This window comes from Triticum aestivum, chromosome 5D, assembly GCF_018294505.1.
Source record: "Triticum aestivum cultivar Chinese Spring chromosome 5D, IWGSC CS RefSeq v2.1, whole genome shotgun sequence".
NCBI classification, from domain to species: Eukaryota; Viridiplantae; Streptophyta; class Magnoliopsida; order Poales; family Poaceae; genus Triticum; species Triticum aestivum.
In genome coordinates, this window is record NC_057808.1 from 458904360 (window position 1) to 458918946 (window position 14587).

Here is a 14587-nt window from a genome sequence, read left to right on the forward strand (position 1 = left end):
ACCGCCATCCTTAACCTGTCCTTGGGCTTCTTGAACGAAGAGCTGTCGCAACGTAACCCGGCCCATCTACGGCGGGTTACACCAGTGGCTATATCCTCAACAATACCGGTATGATGTTCCTTGAGTTTGCGTTCCTTACGCGGTTGGGTGATTTATGGGACCCCCTTGACAGTTCGCCTTGAATAAAACTCCTCCAGCAAGGCCCAACCTTGGTTTTACCATTTGCCTACCTAAGCCTTTTTCCCTTGGGTTTTCGCGAGCCCGAGGGTCATCTTTATTTTAAACCCCCGGACCAGTGCTCCTTCGAGTGCTGGCCCAAACCGAGCGATGTCCGGCGCCCCGGCAACCAGGGTCTATGCCAACCCGACGTCTGGCTCATCCGGTGTGCCCTGAGAACGAGATATGTGCAGCTCCTATCGGGATTTGTCGGCACATTCGGGCGGCTTTGCTGGTCTTGTTTTACCATTGTCGAAATGTCTTGTAAACCGGGATTCCGAGACTGATCGGGTCTTCCTGGGAGAAGGTTTATCCTTCGTTGACCGTGAGAGCTTATAATGGGCTAAGTTGGGACACCCCTGCAGGGTATTATCTTTCGAAAGCCGTGCCCGCGGTTATGAGGCAGATGGGAATTTGTTAATGTCCGGTTGTAGAGAACTTGTCACTTGACTTAATTAAAATACATCAACCGTGTGTGTAGCCGTGATGGTCTCTTCTCGGCGGAGTCCGGGAAGTGAACACGGTTTGAGTTATGCATGAATGTAAGTAGTTTCAGGATCACTTCTTGATCATATTCTAGCTTCGCGACCGTTGCGTTGCTTCTCTTCTCGCTCTCATTTGCGTATGTTAGCCACCATATATGCTTAGTGCCTGCTGCAGCTCCACCTCTTTACACCATCCTTTTCTATAAGCTTAAATATTCTTGATCTCGCGGGTGTGAGATTGCTGAGTCCTCGTGACTCACAGATTCTACCAAAACAGTTGCAGGTGTCGACGATACCAGTGCAGATGATGCAACCGAGCTCAAGTGGGAGTTCAACGAGGAACGTGGTCGTTACTATGTTTCTTTTCCTGATGATCAGTAGTGGAGCCCAGTTGGGACGATCGGGGATCTAGCATTTGGGGTTATCTTATTTTCATTTGGATTTGACCGTAGTCGGTCTATGTGTGGATTTTGGATGATGTATGAATTAATTTATGTATTGTGTGAAGTGGCGATTGTAAGCCAACTCTCGTTATCCCATTCTTGTTCATTACATGGGATTGTGTGAAGATGACCCTTCTTGCGACAATACCTACAATGCGATTATGCCTCTAAGTCGTGCCTCGACACGTGGGAGATATAGCCGCATCGTGGATGTTACAATATGCGAGAGAAGATGATCTCAATCGCAAAAAAACATGTTCAAGAGAACTTGGTATGTGGTAAACACACGGAACATGTCATTCTTCGCACATGAAATCTGGTACTTTATTTATATTATCAATCCATTGCATAATATAAACACACTAATAATTACACAAGTCCTAACCTAGATTAAATCTAGAACTGGACTAGAATGTAAGTAGCAGTCAAACTAGGTACTAAATAGTACTAAACATAGTCTAAAACTGCACAAATACAATAAGCAATACTAATTATTAATAAAACAGAGAGAAAAATAAAAAAACAGCCATAGGGGTAGGCCGAGGCCACCCCAGCCGACAGGAGGGGAAGCCGCCGGCGCATCCCTGCTCCTCTCCGACAGTCACCAGTGCGTCACCCACGAGCCCTCCTCATTCAAAGAGGAGACGGCGTGTTTGAGAAAAGTGAAAATCTCTGTCTTGATTGATGGTTACAGGCGCTACTTATACCATCTAGAGAGACACGAGCGAAGGAAGGCGTCAGTTCCAGAGGGCACAAGCGAGAGGCGTCTGTGCGGGACAAACCGCACAACGGTTTGGGCATGGGGAGATTCCTCCCTAATTACATATGTTGTACTTATAATCACAACAAGTTGCACCCAGACCGGCATGAGGGAAGGACGCTAACAAACGGTCCCGACCCGTCATTTGTGTGCGGGCCAACGCAAAACGACGCACGCGGGCATGACTGAAACCACCACATGATGATGGCCCCAGTCGCACCCGCGGACCACCCGTCATGCACTCCCGAGGCAACCAGCCCGGGTGCGCAGCCTCCAAGCAAATTGGGGGAATTTCTAGATGAAGAAAAAATTAATTCCTAAAGAGATTATATAATAGGTATGATTCAAGACTAGTTTTATTTTTAACCCTGGTGAGGCGCAAGAGCAACAGCAGTTTTTTTTAGCAAAAGAAGGAGCAACAGCAGCTTATTGGGTTTTTTTTTGAGACAAAGCAGCTTATTGGTTTTCCCGTGCGGGAGCAAATATTACATTTTCTTTACAGCTTATTGGGCCAAGCCATGCGACACGAGGCCTCTCCCGGCGGCCCACCACCGAAAATCTGATCTACATTTAGGCGACGCGACGGAGAGAGTCAGAGAACCAACGAGCCGTTACGCTTTGCTTCTCCCCTTCGATCTCATCAGATCAGATCTGACGACGAGAGGGTTAGTGACCGGAGACAATGGCAGGCGGCGGCGCTGGCGAGGGAGCGGGCGGCGGGGGTCCAGCTGCTGGCAGCGTCAAGATGCTTCTACAGTGCGAGACCTGTCACGAGTGGTTCGACTGCTACCCTAGGTGGATGCAGCAGCACCGCCGCACGTGCCGCGGGTTGGAGCAGACGCGCCTCAGGATTCTGCGGGACGGGGGCCGCCGCTGAGCGCGCCAAGAAGCAGCAGGAGCAGAGCCGCAAGGACCGCAAGGACCGCAAGGAGTCCAAGGGCGCGTCAAGTTCCAAGGGGAGCGCGCCATCGCAGGGGAAGGGGAAGGGGGGCGCGCCATCGCAGGGGAAGGGGAAGGGGGGCAAGAAGAACCCCTAGGTATGGCCCAGCCTTATGGGCTTGCTTGCTTCCCGTGACCGCGATTTTGGTTCCAAGATTTTGACCGCCTGCGTCAGACCTGTCGTCAAAAGTTCGTCTCTTCTGTTCTGTAGATAAACTAGTAGCGCATGAGACTATATGGGGATGCGGCGATACTTTTACATGTTACTAAATGCTTGACTGCTGCTACTACTTAGAGTATATATTACTACAATCTCAGGTGCACATCGGTGCCCGATCTTTCTTCTAATTGGCATCTTTGAGCTTCTTCTGCTGTGATTTCCCTGCATTAGAATCTGGTGGCTCTGAATAATTAGCTAGCGTCAGAAGATGCAATAAGCATGAGCACCTGATAAATAATGTGTTTGAGCATGAGCATCTTTACCGTGCAGCATTGACTAGATCTATATGTGATTTCATCAACGAGAGAGCTGGGCAAGCTCTTCTTGCTGTACAGGCCTGCAAGTATGTGATTTTGTCATTTCAAATGCATGAACAATATGTCAAAAGTAAGATGTGCTCATGGATGCTCTGTAGGATGTGCTTTTCCCACTCAAAATGAAGCTTGTCTACCTAGTTATCAGCCTGTTTTTTTTTTTTTTTGTTATGGTAAAACTTTGTTCATCTGATGAGGTAAAAAAACTATAAAGAATCTGTGAGGCTAGATAGTGTGAATGACTAATGTTGCTGATTGTGCATAACCATGCTTCAGTCAAAGTGAATGGTCAAAAACATGTTTACAAAGTACATGACCATGTAGCAGTCAATTTTCTGATCTTGCTGCAAAACTCTGATTCAATAATTTAACCCAACATCTTGTCTACTGGAAAATATCCATATAGGCATGGCTGAATTTATTTTCTGTTGTTTAAAATGCATGAAGAAATGTAAACAGTTCATAGAAGTAGTTCTGAGGAGCATGAAAAAATCATGTGATGGGTCTGGATTGGCACTCTAGTGATTGTCCAGTATGTGCTAAGTTAGCGCGAGTATTCCCACTTGCAGTGCTTGAAGTGAAAATGAATAAGAACTATATGCACAATGGATACCGTGTTTCAGTAAAAGTGTGAATGACAATAAAGAATCTGTGAGGCTAGATAGTGTGAATGACTAATGTTGCTGATTGTGCATAACCATGTTTCAGTCAAAGTGAATGGTCAAAAACATGTTTACAAAGTGCATGACCATGTAGTAGTCAATTTTCTGATCTTGCTGCAAAACTCTGATTCAATAATTTGACCCAACTTATCTTGTCTACTGGAAAATATCCATATAGGCATGGCTGAATTTATTTTCTGTTGTTTGAAATGCATGAAATAATGCCAACAGTTCATAGAAGTAGTTCTGAGGAGCATGAAAAAAACATGTGATAGGTCTGGATTGGCACTAGTGATTGTCCAGTATGTGCTGAGTTAGCGCGAGTATTCCCACTTGCAGTGCTTGAAGTGAAAATTAAGAAGAATTATATGCACAATGGATACCGTGTAGGTTGGGATACTTACTATTGAGGTAGCTAACACCCCAACAGTCAAGGGACCTATTTACCCACCAGAAGTCTGTTCCATTGGTTTATGTACGCAAACCTGTTGCTTGTAACAAAAGGAATACTAATAAAGTGTAAAACAGAGATTCCATTGCATTACCAGGCTTTCAGCAAAGTACCACACAATGGTCATCGTGTAGTCATCGATAGAATAATTGTTCAAAAAAACATGTATATACTTGCTCTTAGAGCCTCTTCGATTCACAAGATTCTCAACAGGTACTATGGAACGACCTCTATCCCTAAATATTGAGTACTACTACCTCTGTCCCTAAATATTGAGTACCACTACCTCTGTCCCTAAATATAAGACGTTTTTGCAGTTCAATTTGAACTGCAAGAACGTCTTATATTTAGGGACAGAGGGAGTATATGGAACTGAAAAGGTGTTTGCTTATGTGTAAGAAAAACGAAATATTCTTTCCAAGAGATGAGGCCGATGGAAATTTTCCTAAAATCTAGTACTACAAATAAATCCTATGGCCCAGTTTGGAATGTGCGTAAAATTTAGTATGGTTTGCTAATGACCATACAAATTTTACACACATTCAAACAGTCCTTGAGGGGAAAATAATATGGTTTAGTATTGCGAATCAAACTTGCCATGGGTAAATTTCAAAAATGATTAAAATCCTACAATGATCTTCTGAAGAAACACATGATTGTGATCTCATGTTCAATCTAAACCTATAGGATGTTTTTTGCACCAGAGTTTGTTCCGCGCATCATTAAGACAAGAGCAAAGAATAGAGTTGACAGAAAAATGGTGATAACGCGTGCAAAGTAATCTTTCTGAAACTATCTATGAGATTAAATCATGCAAATCGAACAACCTACAAAAAAATATACCCAAGGGTTCTAATCCTCCGAATTTACTAGAAAAATCCTGTTGAATCAAATAGGCCCTAAGAGTCAGATGCTCTTATATATTTTGCAATGACTCAAATGAAACAAAAAAAACATTTTAATAGGTTTTAAATCCAGCATATTTTTGCAAGACCTATTAGTTGACCTGCAGGTATCTATAGTTGTCTTTTAGGCATATATATTATTATTTTGCTCTTACCCGAATTTTTCTATTCAAATAGGCTTTAAAATCATACTCCCATCGTATAACGGAAGCATGGCCTTTAGATATCTAATGGGCTTTCAAATTGTACTCCCGTCATATACGGAGAGAGTAGGAGATCCATAGGAGCTGCACACAAAATACATGCCATGAGGCAAGTGATTGTTTTAGCAACAGTGGGAAAAAAATCCTCAACAGACAAGAAGGCTTTAGAGGCGGCCTCTACAGGCTACTGCAGTGGAGTGGTAAAGGGTGAGGCTGCCCTTGACTTTGTTCGGTCCACAGACAGACTACAGATTGTTATTACGAGCAGGCATCAGAAAAAAGTGGCTGAGCTGAACTCAAATGCGGTCAGGCTAAGTATACATATACACACACTGCAAAATACAGTGTGTCAAAACGGCAAGGCTTCTGTGCAAGTATGAAGATTTGGGAGCAAACTAGACACAACGGGAAAGTGGACCATAATACTGTACTGATCTGATCTGGAGAGAAGAAGAAAAATGTAGGTGGCTTATTAAGAAATGCATACTTTTCTTACTAAGATTCTCATGAAAGAAAAGCATCACTGAAGGACATAATGAATAGGCCATGTGTATGTGTACTGTATCCTGATGCCAATGCTATATTTTTAACCAAAATTCCCAGTGACTAGATTACCCATTATCTACATCCAAGATTATTTCGCAACCTTTTTACAGCTGACGGGTAGAAATAATTACTTGTTTTCAAAGAGGATTCATGCTCTCCCTATAGAGGTATACATTCACCTCCAACGCAGATGTAGACTAGGCTGTTGATGATCTGCCATCCATCCCTGGTTGTCATCAAGAAAGGAGCAGGATACCAGGTGAATGCAAATCCAAATAACTAGTGCTGACTCTTATTGGATCATAACCACAAATAACTAAAAATACCAAACGCCAACTAATGAGATGGAAGAACGAATGAAATAAAAATCCAAACTTTAGGATCAACACTGACTGGGCAGCACCGATTGGCAAGAATTTGCTACAAGGACCACAGTAGAGAACACCTAAAAAGGTAGAGAGAAGAGGCAAAAAAAATCAGAATCGATTATACCAAGAATCAGAGAAAGCAAAGATGGAGGAAGAAAGCTAAGGGCGTAGCCATCAGGCATAAAGTCATCACCTGACGAAAAAAACCATCAACGTTGAAGGATATGGCCAGATCTGAATCTGCAATGATTTGCAGCCCAACCAGATCCACCAAGAGGATGGTTGGACGCCCTGCTGTCAGTGAGAGCAGATCAGTGGAAGCAGATCGAACAGCAGCTTCCGGCGACGCCGGACGGAGCCTCCCGCGAGAGGCAGAGCGGCTCCTCGCGTGCAGGCGATGCCTCACCGGATCCAGCAGCCCAAGTCCCCGGCGCGCGCCATCCTGGGCGCCACCACCCCAGATCTGGCCCGCGATAGAGAGCGGTTGGCCGCACCACCCTCCAAAGCCGCGGCCGTCCGAGTCTTACCCTTAGTTGGAGTACAGCGAGGTGCGTGCGCCCATGGGCTGGTAGTAGATCGATCGACCAGGAGATGGGCACGGCCTCCAGATGTATCGGTAGACCGACGGTTGCCGCGGCGTCGACGGAGGAGGCATGGCGGCTACGGTTTGGGGTTGGGGTGGGGGGCGAGAGCTCGGGGAAGAGATAGGAGAGGGGAAGAGACGCGCACGGCACAAGTTGCGTAAGCACCTTTTTACTGGTCATGGTCAGCCTACGTAACGTACGAGGTGCACCTACGTGGTCACATCTGACAAATTCTCTGCCATGCTAGTATTTTTAGAACTCCTACGGGTTCCTCGATACGTGCACGGCGATAACTCGTCTGCAGACACTAGACCGTCTCCGCGTAGACTTTGGATTTCCGGGCCGTCGTCTCCTTTCCGACACGGCCGGGTCCAAGCGTCGAGTATATTACTACCTACACCACGAAAACCCTAGATCATCACATCTGTGCACCAGAAGAAGATACCGCCGCCGCTCCGTGCTATAGGAAAGCAGCAGATCGGCCGAGTTCGTTCATCCATGGAGTCGAGTCCTTCATCATGGGCCGACCTCCTGCCGGAGCTCCTAGGACGGATCATCGTCGGCCTCCCGTGCCCCGACGACCGTGCCCGCTTCCGTGCCGTGTGCCGCCCATGGCACCTGGCCGTGCGGCGGCACGATCCCCCACGGCTGCCGTGGATCGTATACTCGGACGGCACCTTCCTCACCTTTCCTGATCATGTTATGCATCGTGGGCTACCCTTCTCTGGGAACACAACCTTCATCTGCGCTACTGATAACACATGGCTCGCCTTCTACCGCACCAACACCAAGGACGGACGACGTAGCTACCTCTTGCATAATCCGTTCACCGGGACAACAGTGCCGCTCCTCGGGCTGGACTCCATCATTGGTGATGTCTCTTATTTCTTCGAGATCCGAAAGGTATGTTGGAAATATGCCCTAGAGGCAATAATAAATGGTTATTATTATATTTCTTTGTTCATGATAATCGTCTATTATTCATGCTATAATTGTATTGTCCGGAAATCGTAATACATGTGTGAATGCATAGACCACAACGTGTTCCTAGTAAGCCTCTAGTTGACTAGCTCGTTGATCAACAGATAGTCATGGTTTCCTGACTATGGACATTGGATGTCGTTGATAACGGGATCACATCATTAGGAGAATGATGTGATGGACAAGACCCAATCCTAAGCATAGCATAAAAGATCGTGTAGTTTCGTTTGCTAGAGCTTTTCCAATGCCAAGTATCTTTTCCTTAGACCATGAGATCGTGCAACTCCCGGATACCGTAGGAGTGCTTTGGGTGTGCCAAACGTCACAACGTAACTGGGTGACTATAAAGGTGCACTACGGGTATCTCCGAAAGTGTCTGTTGGGTTGGCACGGATCGAGACTGGGATTTGTCACTCCGTGTGACGGAGAGGTATCTCTGGGCCCACTCGGTAATGCATCATCATAATGAGCTCAATGTGACTAAGGCGTTAGTCACGGGATCATGCATTGCGGTACGAGTAAAGAGACTTGCCGGTAACGAGATTGAACAAGGTATTGGGATACCGACGATCGAATCTCGGGCAAGTAACATACCGATTGACAAAGGGAATTGCATATGGGATTGATTGAATCCTCGACACCGTGGTTCATCCGATGAGATCATCGTGGAACATGTGGGAGCCAACATGGGTATCCAGATCCCGCTGTTGGTTATTGACCGGAGAGGCGTCTCGGTCATGTCTGCATGTCTCCCGAACCCGTAGGGTCTACACACTTAAGGTTCGGTGACGCTAGGGTTGTAGAGATATGTGTATGCGGAAACCCGAAAGTTGTTCGGAGTCCCGGATGAGATCTGGACGTCACGAGAGGTTCCGGAATGGTCCGGAGGTGAAGAATTATATATAGGAAGTCAAGTTTCGGCCACCGGGAAATTTCGGGGGTTGCCGGTATTGTACCGGGACCACCGGAAGGGTCCCGGGGGTCCACCGGGTGGGGCCACCTATCCCGGAGGGCCCCGTGGGCTGAAAGTGGAAGGGAACCAGCCCTTAGTGGGCTGGGGCGCCCCCCTTGGGCCTCCCCACATGCGCCTAGGGTTGGGAACCCTAGGGTGGGGGGCTTCCCCCTTGCCTTGGGGGGCAAAGCAACCCCTTCCCCCCTTTGGCCGCCCCCCCATGAGATCCCATCTCTAGGGCCGGCGCCCCCCAGGGGGCCTATATAAAGGGGGGAGGGAGGGCAGCAACCTACAGCCTTGGGCGCCTCCCTCCTCCCCTGTTACACCTCTCCGTCTCGCAGAAGCTCGGCGAAGCCCTGCCGAGACCCGCTACATCCACCACCACGCCGTCGTGCTGCTGGATCTCCATCAACCTCTCCTTCCCCCCTTGCTGGATCAAGAAAGAGGAGACGTCGCTGCACCGTACGTGTGTTGAACGCGGAGGTGCCGTCCGTTCGGCACTCGGTGATCGGTGATTTGGATCACGGCGAGTACGACTCCGTCATCCACGTTCATTGGAACGCTTCCGCTCGCGATCTACAAGGGTATGTAGATGCACTCCTTTCCCCTCGTTGCTAGTACACTCCATAGATGCATCTTGGTGAGCGTAGGAAAATTTTAAAATTATGCTACGATTCCCAACAGTGGTACTCATGCGGTCCACCGAGGACGATATCGTTGCCGTCGCGACCAACAACTGGAACTGCCCGGTCATCTTGTGTCATCCTGGGAGACCCGGTGCGTGGGTGCCTGGACGGAGGGAGAAGCCATATGCATCTGTTTTTGATATCGTGTTTCATAAAGACGGTCTCTACGGGATCACTGAGCGCAATGACCTCGTCGTGATGGATCTTAATGAGGATGACAACGGCATCCCCATTGTTAAAGATGTGAGGTATGTTATTAAGCATCCGTCTGATGAGGAGGAGGAGGAGATGGAAGAGTACGATGAAGACGGAGAAGTGTACATCAACTATGAAGAAGAAGAAGAGTACGATGAAGACGAAGAAGTGTACATCAACAATGAAGAAGAAGAGTACGATGAAGATGCAGAAGTGCCCATCAATATCTACGATGAAGAGGTGGAGTACAACGCGGCTTCAAGCGTCGATGAGGAGAATGAAGACTTTGAAGAGGTGTTTTGTGGCAATGATGCATTTAATGATAATATGGAGAATCAGGAAAACAACCTACACAATTGTGACCACAAACAAGTGCCAAGCAATAAGGACAAAGGAGAGGTAGATGATGTCACGATGGGTATTATAGACAAGTCTGAAGATGACAAGAGAATACTAAGCAGATTGGAGCTTAAGGGCAAGCGTCACGATGGTGATGAGAAGGTACCTGATGGTATGGAGCTGGTCGGTTTCCATTGCGACGACCAAGGGAAACCTGGGGATGGCACTGAGACCAGCAGGCATCTCTTTAAGTCTAATGGCAAACTGCTTCTAGTAAAACGGCAACAATGCCACCCCGGCCACTCCCCTGACTATACTCGTCAGGTTGAGGTCCTAGAGGCGGACATGGGCGCGGGGGTGTGGACTCCGATAAGTGCGGATGTATCAGGCATGTTCTTCGTGAGCAGTCGTTGCTCAAAACATGTTTCTGCGTCCGAAGAGGCAAGGAAAGGATTTAAGTGTCACTTTGTAGATGAGCACGACATGGCCGTCGACCTGAAATCTCAACGGTATCTTCCATGGGTGGGTAAACCAACATGGTTTTTCCCGCAAAAAATAGTCGTATGAAATTAAATGGTTTTCATTTTTCCCGCAAAATTTGTTTTCCTATTTGTGGTTGGATATGGGAGCTATAAATCGTATAGTAGATGTTTTTTTCTTGGTCCCAGCAAAAGCTTTGTGTTAAAATTGAGTATTGAGATATATCAATAGAGCCTGTTCGCATCCTCATTTTTCTCATGGCAAAAGAGACGCAAATCATTTTTTTTTCCGTAACGACATAAGTGTTGGGAGCAACAATGACAAGGGCTCTGGATCAACGCACTGCAGACCGGCATGGCCTTGCGCTCGATATTGCCCCCTTGACACTGTGGCTGGGCGCCGCCTGCAGCGTCTTGGGCTCCATGTTTTTTTTTTCAAAACTAGGCTAAACACATTTCAATTTAGAAAGAGCTCAGAGGGCGCGTAGAAATGAGAAGAGAAGAGTCCAACACACTGCTAGGGAACCCCACCTTGAGCTCTCTCGGGCTTGGTGATTCAGAGGACCAGGAGGGTATGTGTTTTGAATGCCACTTTTCGTACGACCATGGGTGCCCAAGGCGCGAGACGCCGGTGAACGTCGGTCTACCATGAGTACATTGAGTAGCTTGACTCACCATGTGTAGCTTTGGCACGCGACCCAGCGACGTCTTCTGGTCACGGTGAGATCCATGAATTTGTCTTGATCCGCGGCAGTGAGATTGGTGCAATGACCGGATCCGCGGTGCCGCCTCCTTCTCGCCGTACTCGATGCCAAACTTTGGTCATGCAGAGCACGAACGTGGGGCAACATACCGTGCCCCACGGTCTTGACGCCGCCGTCATCCTTGTAGACACGTCAACGAGGCGACGCAGAACAACAATTACCAAGACGTCCTTGTACCAGGACTTGTGGATGATGCCGCGTCACTTAACTTGTGGATGATGCCGCGTACAACAAATTTATAACCAAGAAAAAACCAAGTTCATTGTCACGTAAATTAATCCAAGTGAGTGAAAAGAGAAGAGAAAAACAACTGGGCCGCGCGCATGCAGCGTGCCGCTGCCCCTACTGAAATACTAGTAATTCGTAGTATCCTAGTAGGCCGTTTCTTTCGCTAGGAGCAATAGTTACCTGGTACTAGTGTCAAAAATAATCTTATATTAAAAGACGAAGGGAGTACAATGTTCTCTGATATAATGGTTTTCATGTATACAATTTCCCTTCCTAGCATGGAGACAGGAGATCAACACATACAGCATACATTCGCTGCTCCGGCGGTGGAGGATTGGATTTGGATGGATGGGGAAGTCGGCGTGCTGCGACAAGGCGAGGGTGAAGCGGGGGGCATGGTCGTGGGTGGAGGACGCCATCCTCGCCACCTCCGTCGTAGGGTTCGCCAACGCTGGCAACTGGACCACGCTGCCGCACAAGGCAGGGCTTCGCCGATGAGGTAGCTCAACTACCTCGTCGTGGCGCCTTCACCGAGGAGGAGGTCGGCCTGCTCCTCCGCGAGCCAGTGCGCCTTCCAGTGCTCTTGGTGGGTCACCTCCTCCTCCGACGTTGCGGCTTAGTGGACGGGAGGCACGCTCACCCACTCGCGGAGCCCACCAGTCCACGAGTAGAACTCCTCGGGCCAAGCGGGGGGCGGCGGTGAGCGCTTACACATGGGCGTGGGCTCGGGCCCGGCCTCAACCTTGGTCTCGAGGGTAGGCAGCGGGGGGAGGGGAGCGTGGACGGAGTCCCCCACTGCCGGCAATGTGAGGGCTTGCTCTAGGCCGTCCCACTGCGTGTCCTCCTCGAGCGGGCAGTGGGGGCACGTCGTGGTTGACCTGAAGCCGCGGCGGCGCTCCTCCTCATGCTCCAATGTGAACCAGCGCTCCCTGTTGGGAGAGTCCGGGGCGTACGCACGCTGCTCCGGCATGAGGAGCTCGCCGTGCCGGCGAACCTCCTCGGCGTGCGCCTGCGACGAGCGTGGCACCACCGGAATGGGGATGCGTTGCGGGTCGAGATGCCAGCCGTGAGGCAAGCTGACATCTGGACATTGCATAGGCTAGCGGTACTGCCAATGCCACCGCGCCTGGTAGACTGGGATGTACAGCCTCTCGCGCTCCCGTTGCGACCCGTCGCGTCGAGCCGGCGGTGGCGGAAGAGGAGGCACACGGGATGAGCTCGCATCGGGGCAGAACTTGCCCTTGCCCTTCCCACTGAAGAAGCCCATGGCATGGCGTGCTGGGGTTTTTTGGTCGCCAACGAGGGAGCAAACGTAGCCAGATGTGGATGAGAGGTGAAAGTGGACAGCCCCCCCCCCCCCACCCCCACCCACACACACACGCTTGCAATAAAAGGGCGTCCACGTGATGCTGCCACCCACCGCCAAGCGGGCCCGAGTTAGGTGGTCACATTTAAGATGACCGCGGGCGATGGTTGGGCGGCTGACAGATGGGCCACAAAGGACCAGACATAAATTTAAACCTGAAATGCATCTAGACGAACACCAAACAGATACAATTTGGGTTTGAGTCCGCGCGTTGGGCCGGTGCTTTGGTCCGTTTCGATTCAAACAAACCCGCGCCGACGAAATGGATGCCGTGTTGGAGTTGCCCTCACCAACATCAGCAGCAGTTTCGAAAAACAGAAGGCAAAAGGCAAGCCAGTTGCCGGTGTATGCTGGTACTGAATTTGTCAGCGCAGCTTTTCTTCAAAGCCTTTATTTTCTTTTCCCCGTATCTTCACATCACACTAGCCATTATCAGAAGCTATGGGCTACCTCTCCTGCCTAGTGTTTTTACCTATGTTAGGGTATGTTTGATATCCATCCACACTGTTATATTTTTGTGTCACAAGTGTAGAAAATTGAGGCAAATATCTGGTTGCAGCCACAGTTATGGCATATGCCATTTTCGGCGTTCTGGGAACGGGGGTCCCCAGACTTGCCTGCCTGTGGCCCACGGCGTGGCTAAGTCAGCGGGCCGTACGGCCCATCTTCATCAACAAGGCATCCAAGACCCTCGCGAGGGGCCAAGCCTCGCGAGGCGGACGACGCAAGACCTCCTCAGGAGTGGCCTAGCCAGGCAGGCTCACGAGGAGCGGAGATATCAAGGCGGGGCAAACCTCACGAGGCTCTCGTGACGTGAGCCATGACGATCGGCACCAGGCGGGCGCCAGCGCGCGCAATGTCCTTGTTTCCTCTTTGGTGCTAAGGAGGCAAGCGCAGGCGAGGAGTACCGAGGCATCGGGCAAAGGTTGCCATATCGGTGCAACGAGACCAAGACCAGAAGGACGGCAGGACGGAGGTCATCGTGGAGCCCAAGACGGCGTCACCACCAGAGCCTTTCGCAGGCGAAGACCACTTTTGTCAGGATAGCTTGTACTAGTTGTCCCCCTTTAAATTTGCCCACCGTTGTTGGCTCCCTTCCCGCTCAATATTCGGGGAGAGGACCAGGGCCTATATAAGTAGAACTAGCCACCACAGTAGGGGCATCTCAGCTTGACCTGATCTGATCGAGAGCCTACCCTAGCCACAAGAACACCTCAACCTCAGGAGGCTGTTCTTCCCCTTGTATTGTTCATCATCAGCCCAAGAGGCAATCCACCACCACCACACTGGAGTAGGGTATTACACCACAACGATGGCCCGAACCAGTATAAATCTCGTGTCTTTCTGTGTTGCGAGTTCGTCGAGTTCGTCCGCGAGATCTTAGTGAGCTAGGGCATGGATCGGTAGGAGGAAAAGACTTCGCGCGCACCCCAGAGTTCGAACCTTAAGGGTTTGCCGGAACCCCATATCCGACATTTGGCGCGCCAGGTAGGGGTGCGCC

The 14587-nt window shown here is 49.4% G+C and overlaps 1 long non-coding RNA gene across 4 annotated transcripts; it reads right to left on the minus strand.

Annotated features, from left to right (window-relative positions):
• Nucleotides 1-3017: 3017 nt before the first annotated feature.
• On the minus strand, nucleotides 3018-7324 carry LOC123122739 (uncharacterized). 4 transcript variants are annotated; one of them, XR_006460355.1, is made up of 4 exons: nucleotides 6706-7319; nucleotides 6276-6589; nucleotides 3327-3400; nucleotides 3018-3246 (listed from the first exon to the last, which is right to left on the minus strand). It is a non-coding gene; the product is annotated as an uncharacterized lncRNA (long non-coding RNA). The 4 variants fall into 4 exon arrangements; XR_006460353.1 differs by having other exon boundaries at nucleotides 3018-3237; nucleotides 6706-7318; XR_006460354.1 differs by having other exon boundaries at nucleotides 3018-3237; nucleotides 3327-6589; nucleotides 6706-7324.
• Between the last annotated feature and the right edge of the window lie 7263 nt (nucleotides 7325-14587).